This window comes from Gekko japonicus, unplaced genomic scaffold (genome assembly GCF_001447785.1).
Source record: "Gekko japonicus isolate JY-2015 unplaced genomic scaffold, Gekko_japonicus_V1.1 scaffold6420, whole genome shotgun sequence".
NCBI lineage: Eukaryota > Metazoa > Chordata > Lepidosauria > Squamata > Gekkonidae > Gekko > Gekko japonicus.
The window spans coordinates 1,560-8,848 of record NW_015171086.1 but is presented as its reverse complement, the minus strand read 5'-3'; the positions used below and the strand labels follow the sequence as shown (position 1 = coordinate 8,848).

The 7,289-nt window shown below is 52.1% G+C and overlaps 1 pseudogene; it reads right to left on the bottom strand.

Moving 5' to 3' along the window:
* Positions 1-300: 300 nt before the first annotated feature.
* On the bottom strand, positions 301-1,241 carry LOC107117045 (annotated as a pseudogene).
* Between the last annotated feature and the right edge of the window lie 6,048 nt (positions 1,242-7,289).

Here is a 7,289-nt window from a genome sequence, read left to right as displayed (position 1 = left end):
CCTGCCTGGTCCTTTTTAACTGGAGATGCCGGGGATCGAACCTGGGACCTTCTGCATGCCAGGCAGAGGCTCTTCCACTGAGCCACGGCCCCTCCCAAATATGTAGGTGAAAACATAAAGTTGCATTACACTGGATCAGACCCTCGGTCCACTCAGACTAGCAGCGGCTCTCCAGGGTCTCAGGCAGAGAGGTCTTTCCCATCACCTGCTGCCTGGTCCTTTCAACTGGAGATGCTGCCGGGGGGGTTGAACTGGGGACCTTCTGCGTGCCAAGCGCAGCCCACCTCCCAGCAGCCGCCATCACCTCTTCCTGCAGCAAAGGGCCTGCTGTACCCGCTCCCGGATCTTCTTTGTCCTCACCCCATAGATGATGGGATTCAGGCCGGGTGGCACCACGAGGTAGACGTTGGCGATGAGAATGTGCAGGGCGTGGGGGACGCTGTGGCCAAAGCGGTGGGTGAGGAAGGAGAAAACGGCCGGTGTGGTGAAAGTGAGGATATGTGGGAGCAGCAGGTTCCCAGAGCCTTCCGGCCGGCCTCTTTGGAAGGCAAGCGGCAGACGGTGCTCAGGATCAGGCCGTAGGACAAGCTGATGAAGCACACGTCGAAGCCCCCAATCAGAAAGGCCAGGCTGAGGCTGTAGGCGCCGCTGGCTGCCGTGTCCGCACAGGCCAGCTTGACCAGGGCCATGAACTCGCAGTAGCTGTGGGCGATGACCTTGGACCGGCAGAAGGGCAGCCGCCCCACCAGGAAGGGGTGAGGGAAGAAGAACACCAGGCCCCTGGCCACCACGGCCAGGCCGATCTTGGCCACCACGGCGCCGGTGAGGGCGGTCGCGTGGCGCAGGGGGTCGCAGATGGCCACGTAGCGGTCGTACGCCATGGCCAAGAAGAAGCCGGACTCCATGGCGGTGAAGGAGTGGATGAAGAACATCTGGGCCAGGCAGGCCGTGGCCCCGATTCGGTGCCAGCCAAGCCAGAAGATGGCCAGCATCTTGGGCAGGGTGGAGGAGGAGAGGACCAGGTCAGTGAGGGAGAGCATGCAGAGGAAGAGGAACATGGGCTCGTGCAAGCTGGGCTCCGTCTTGACGACGAAGAGGAGGCTGCAGTTCCCCAGGAGGGCCATGAAGTACAGGGCGGAGAAGGGGATGGAGAGCCAGGGGTGGAGGGACTCCAGCCCGGGGATGCCCAAGAGGAAGAAGGAGCCCGGAGGAACATCGGCCGTGGCATTCGGACCCGCCATGGCCCTTGGCGTGCGGCAGGCTCAGCTCCGCAGACCAGCAAAGAAAGTGCCCTGGGTGGAAGCCGGCGGCTGCTTCGCCGCAGTGGGAAGCTGGAGGAGGAAGAGAGACATTTGCATCAGGTGTCATGAAAGCCAGAGCAGTGCAGCCGGCCGCTCTAGGACTCTGCCACCCCTTTTGAGCCGGAGGGGAAACTGTTTGGCCGCCTCCCCTTGCGAGAAAACCAACCTGCTGTCTTTCTCGGAATACTGCGAGGAAGAATACGCTGACGGTGTGCTACCAAGGCATCTCCTGGTCTCGGTAGCTGTCTAGGACCATCCCCACACCAGTGCAACTTTAGAGAGGCATTCGTTGCTGTAGATTTTGGGGGGGCTGTCTGGCCGTGGTCTTGGCATTGTAGGACCTGATGTTTCACCAGCAGCTGTGACTGGCATCCTCTGAGATATAATACAGAAAGAAGGGGTCCTCTCTGTGTCAAGGTGAGAAGAAAAATGGTAGGCAGGTAATTTATATCTACTCAGGAAGGTGGGGTAGGGCTGAGTCATTAGAACCTCCTCAGGAAACAATCCATATGCAAAAGAACCTCCTCAGGAAACATCCTCAGGAAACAATCCATACGCAAAAGAACCGCCTCAGGAAAGCTCCTCCATTAGCATGTTTCACAGCCTGGGGAACTCCTACAAGATAATGACTCAGCCCGACCCCACCTTCCTGAGTAGATCTAAATTACCTGCCTACCATTTTTCTTCTTCTCACCATGACGCAGAGAGCGCTTCATCTTTCTGTGTTATACCTCTGAGGATGCCAGTCACAGCTGCTGGCGAAACATCAGGTCCTACAATGCCAAGACCACGGCCATAGAGTCTGGGAAATCGACAACAACAAATGAACTCCGGCTGTGAAGGCCTTCGACAACATATTTCGAGAGGCACCTTGGAGTGTGTTTCATCTCCACTCAATGGGGAGGGACCCTCTGACCCTTAGCTGCAAAGGTCCCCGAGAGACTAGGATCTGCACCAATGGGGTGGAGAACAGAGCCTGCCCCCCATCCACTGGTCCCTGCAACAAACCCTCCTCGGTTCTCAACGACCCCCCAACCGCCTATTCAGCCTTGCCTCCTACACTGGTGGGGGGGGGAGGGGTCCTGATGCTTAAAGCTTAAACTTTCCATCCCTTAGTAGAACAAGGGACTCTTCCACCTCACTATTCTTGGGCCTTCGCCCGTGGTAAACGCTGCCGCCCTCAAGAGACGTGCTTCCTCTTAGTCTGTGATTCTGGCTCCTGCGGAGACCAGAGGGGGACAAAGAGGCTTTGGGGCCTCCCCCTCCCTTCTCTCTCTGCACCCCTCCCCTTTTGGACACCTGGAGCACCTGGCAAAATGTGCCCAGGGCTTCTCTCAACTTGGAGGGAGTGTTGCAGGCCACCCTGTCTGCCAAGAGTATTTCTGTCCCCACTCAACAAGCCCAGAGACTTACCCAGGAGGACCAGATGGGGAGAAAGGGTGGTCCTTCCATCCCAGAGACTCGGTGCGCTGCTTCCTTTCTTGCGGGCCACGATAGAACTACTGCAAGCTGTGCAAAATGTACATAATCCAATTTGTATTTGTGCAACACCAACAAATCTAATTCAGAGTTCAATATGCTTTACAGAAAATGAGGATGTCACAAGATGAAAATGAAGACGTCAACAGATGAAAATGGACGAATTCCCCCGGAGTTGATACTCGTTTCGAGGTGTCTTTTTCATACATAAAGAACTCCTAACAAGAAACATATCAATTATTGATTACAGGAAAATCACCCAGCTATGAACAATTCCAGCATACAATTGCTAATGCATACATACAGTTGTGTATTCACATGATTATAAATCCTCCAAATTGGACTTCCCTTTGTTCTAAAATAAAACATAATTTTATCAACCATTATTCTGTTTCCATTTCCTTCATTATTCCAACAATAACTACAATGAAATTGTATATATGTGTGTATTCATACCCTATACGTTGATGGTCTTTCCATCCCAGAGACTCGGTGCGCTGCTTCCTTTCTTGCAGGGGCGTGCATGTTCTGGCAATGTGCCTCTGTCTTATAGCCAGATCTGCCCTGCTCTTCCCCTGGTCTGGGCCCACTCAGGAGGCCACAGCTCCTGGCTGCTTCCTTAGAGCCATGGCAGGAGACAGCAGGCCACACGAGGCCCAGGGTGGAAGAGGGGGGGTACCCCTCAGTGCCAGAGGGAGGGCTGGAGCTGAGGCAGTCTCCTGAGTCGGGGTCTGAGCGGAGCCGCAAGGGGGCTGCTGTTCCGTGACACACACACACACCCCCAAGAGGCATACAATTTTGAGATGTTTGTCTTTTGCAGTTCACTGTGGTTTTAATTGTGACGGTAGATTTAGCAGATTGGTGAACTGAATGCATCTCATTGCTCGACATTCACAAAACTGGTGCAAACTGTTCCAAGGAAGCCTCCCGGTGGCCTGTATTTCATTGCTCGACATTCACAACACTGGTGCAAACTGTTCCAAGGAAGCCTCCCAGCGGCCTGTATTTCACCCAGGCACTCTCTGCTGGTGCCAGTTCTTGACATCAGAGTCATGGAGCACTCTGGAAAGAACCGGCGGACACCTGTTCGTAGGGCTGCCAGGTGTCCAGGTTTGAACGGGACACTCTGCCCTTTCTGTCCAGTAAATAAACAGAGAAAATACATGTCCGTTACATGTCCGGTATTTTCTAATTAAGTAAGCCTGCAACCACCATGGGCAAATTTCACGCATGCACTCCTTTTTTCCCCCTCTGCAGCTTGACAAAGCGACAATACCGCCCCCACCCTCGCCCCCACGTTCTCCATCACTGCCAGCAAGGTTTGAAAAGAGCCAAATGGACACTCCCGGAGACACCCTATTGGCTCAACTGAAGAAAGCTGGGGGGGGGGGAGACTTTCATGGCCAACCAATTAGCTTCCCCTGGTTGTGGGAAGTTCCAGCTGGTTGTGGGCGGAGGTGGTAACAGGATTCATTGAGTCTTCTGGAAAAAAGGGGAAAGGCGATCTAAGAGAGTTGTGGAGGGTTTTACAAAAGCCTGGAGGGCGGTCTGGGGATGGGGATGGGGGGGCCTGCTTAGCATTTTTGTCTTTTGGGAGCCCCAGTGGTTGCAGGCGCTTTACTGCCATTAAGTTTGCCATTGAGAGCCAGTTTGGTGTAGCAGTTAATTGCGCGGACTCTGATCTGGGAGAACCGGGTTCTATTCCCCACTCCTCCACTTGCACCTGCTGGATGACCTTGGGCAAGCCGTAGTTCTCTCAGAGCAGTTTCTCTCAGAGCTCTCAGCTCTCTCAGCCCCACCTACCTCACAGGCAGTGTTCCCTCTAAGCTGAGTCAGTGTGAGCTAGCTCACAGTTCTTTAGCCTCCAGCTCACACATTTTTGTCTTCGCTCAAGGAGGATGTCTCCAGAGGAAACTAATTTATGCAGCGGCCTAATCGCTCGCTCACAACTTTAATGCCAGTAGCTCACGAAGTAGAATTGTTGCTCACAAGACTCCACAGCTTAGAGGGAACATTGCTCACAGGGTGTCTGTTGTAGGGAGGGGAAGGGAGAGGAGTTTGTAAGCTGCTCTGAGACACCTTTGGGTAGTGAAGGGCGGGCTATGAATCCAATCTCTCTCTTCTTCTAAGTACCTTAAGGCTGCAAGACTATGCACATTTAACCCTGTGTAAGTGCCAGTGAGCTCCTTGAAGTTTGCTTCTGAGTACGTAATTATGGTTCAGATCCCAGTTATTTTCCGTGGGAGAGTTAAGCACATGCTGTTTCCCTTTCAGGACAATGGAGATTTTAAAACATGTAGGTCTGGCAGAACTGGGCCTCTTTTATGCTTTTTTAATACTGAATGAAATATGATTTTCTAGACTCTCTGAGTGGGTTTAGACTGTAATAACTGCAAAGGATTGCACTGTGTATTATGTTCAATGTAATCCTTATGTTGGAAATGTTGGATTTTTAAAAAAAAAAATAAGATTTTTTTTAAACAACTACAGAATCCCACAATATAGTTGTTGGGCTTTAAGGTGCCGCGGGACTCTGTGGCCGAGTCCTCGCAGATACGGTAAACCTGGATCTGGACAGTACCACTTTCGGATTCAAAGCGGAACCCTCTTTCATTTCCAGAAGGAAGCAACAGATGGAGAGCGCTGGCGTGGGGTACTGGTTAGAGTGCTGGACTAAGATCTGGGAGACCCCGGGTTCGAATCCTCATTTCAGCCACGGCAGCTCGCTGGGTGACCTTGGGCCAGTCACACAGTCTCAGCCGAATCTACCTCACAGGGCTGCTGTGAGGATAAAATGGAGAATGACGCAAACCACTTTGGGGGCCTATTGGGGAGAAGAGTGGGGTATGAAATAAACAACCAAAATGTAACAAACAAACCCTTCTGCACATAGAAAAATAGATATCAGGGAGAAGAGCTACTGCACAGTCTTTTCTTTGACATGCTAGCTTTCTGACATTGGGCCAGTCACAAGTTCTCTCAGAGCTCTCTCAGCCCCGCCTACCTCACAGGGTGTCTGCTGTGGGGAGGGGAATGGAAAGAAATCGTAAGCCGCTTCAAGACCCGAAATGAAGGGCAGGGTATAAATCCAGCTCTTCTTCTTCTCCTACATGCAACGTGCAAAGAGATCTGCAAAGACAGCGGGGGCTGTGTTTCTGCCCCTGCAAAGGCTGCATAAAGTGGGGGAGGGGGGGCAGGTAGAGGGAGCCTGAAAGAAGCTGACTTGAACCAGCATCTGTGGCAAAACGTGTGCAACGCTTTAAAAATGCATTTACCTTTTTATTACTTGTCCCCTAGAAACCATCATGCCATCAGAAACTCTGTGGTTTTGCTTTCCAGAAGGCATAAAATAGCAGCACACAGAAAAGTCAACCTGTTATTAGCTTTGCCTGTTGAGTGTCTGCCTGTTGCACAACGTTTAACACTCAGAAATCCCTGTATGCTTTTGTATGGATTAAATGGGTGGGTGTGCCGTACTGCTTCGCATGTCGGGCCAGGCCTGGGTGTATCCTGGTCAGGATACCGAGAGCAAACAATAACAGAGGCTTAGTGGGCTCTTCTTTACCTCCACACCATTAAAGGCTTCGCTGACTCATTTCCACGCATAAGCCTCCACTACAGGGTCGGGGCGTTTTTCATTTTGTCACGTGTATATCATTCTCAATGTATATCATTCTCACTATCTGTGGATACTTAAATCTGGAGATTGGGACCATGGACAGAAGACAGATTTTTCTATAAAACCTGAGAAAAGCCCGTTTGCAGAAAAATCTGAAATCTAAAAAAGGGAGAGTTAACTCTCCCAAATGATACAAGCAGAGTCTGGAAGGAGGGTCTTAGTGGACCTTACACTGAACATGAGCCAGCAGTGTGATGCGGTAGCTAAAAAGGCAAATGCGATTTTGGGCTGTATCAGCAGAAGTATAGTGTCAGATCACGTGAGGTGATGGTACTGCTTTACTCTGCTCTGGTTAGACCTCACCGAGAGTGTTGTGTTCAGTTTTGGGCACCACAATTCAAGAAGGATGTAGACAAGCTGGAACGCGTCCAGAGGAGGGCAGCGAAGATGGTGAGGGGTCTGGAGACCAAGTCCTCTGAGGAAAGGTTTGAAGGAGCTGGGTCTGTTTAGCCGGGAGAGGAGACGACTGAGAGGTGAGAGGATCACCATCTCCAAGTACTTGAAGGGCTGTCAACCTAAGAGCTGAGAGACGCTGGTTTGAATGCTTGCTTTGTTGTAGAAGTGAACTGGGTGGCTTTGGGCCAGTCGTACACTCTCAGCCTAACTGACTTAGTGTGTACAGACTGGGGCTGGCCCTCCGCAGACATGTTCTCTCTGGCTACAGTTTCCAAGGGCAGCCGTGTTCGTCGGTGGCAGAGCAGTCCGCTTCAAGGCCAGGAGCCCCTCGGAGACCAGCCGGCTTTATGCTTTCCACGGGGCGTAGACTTTCCCATTTCGGGGGGGGGGGGGCGGGGGCCGGGCCACAGGCATGCACAAGCGCTGAGGAGGAC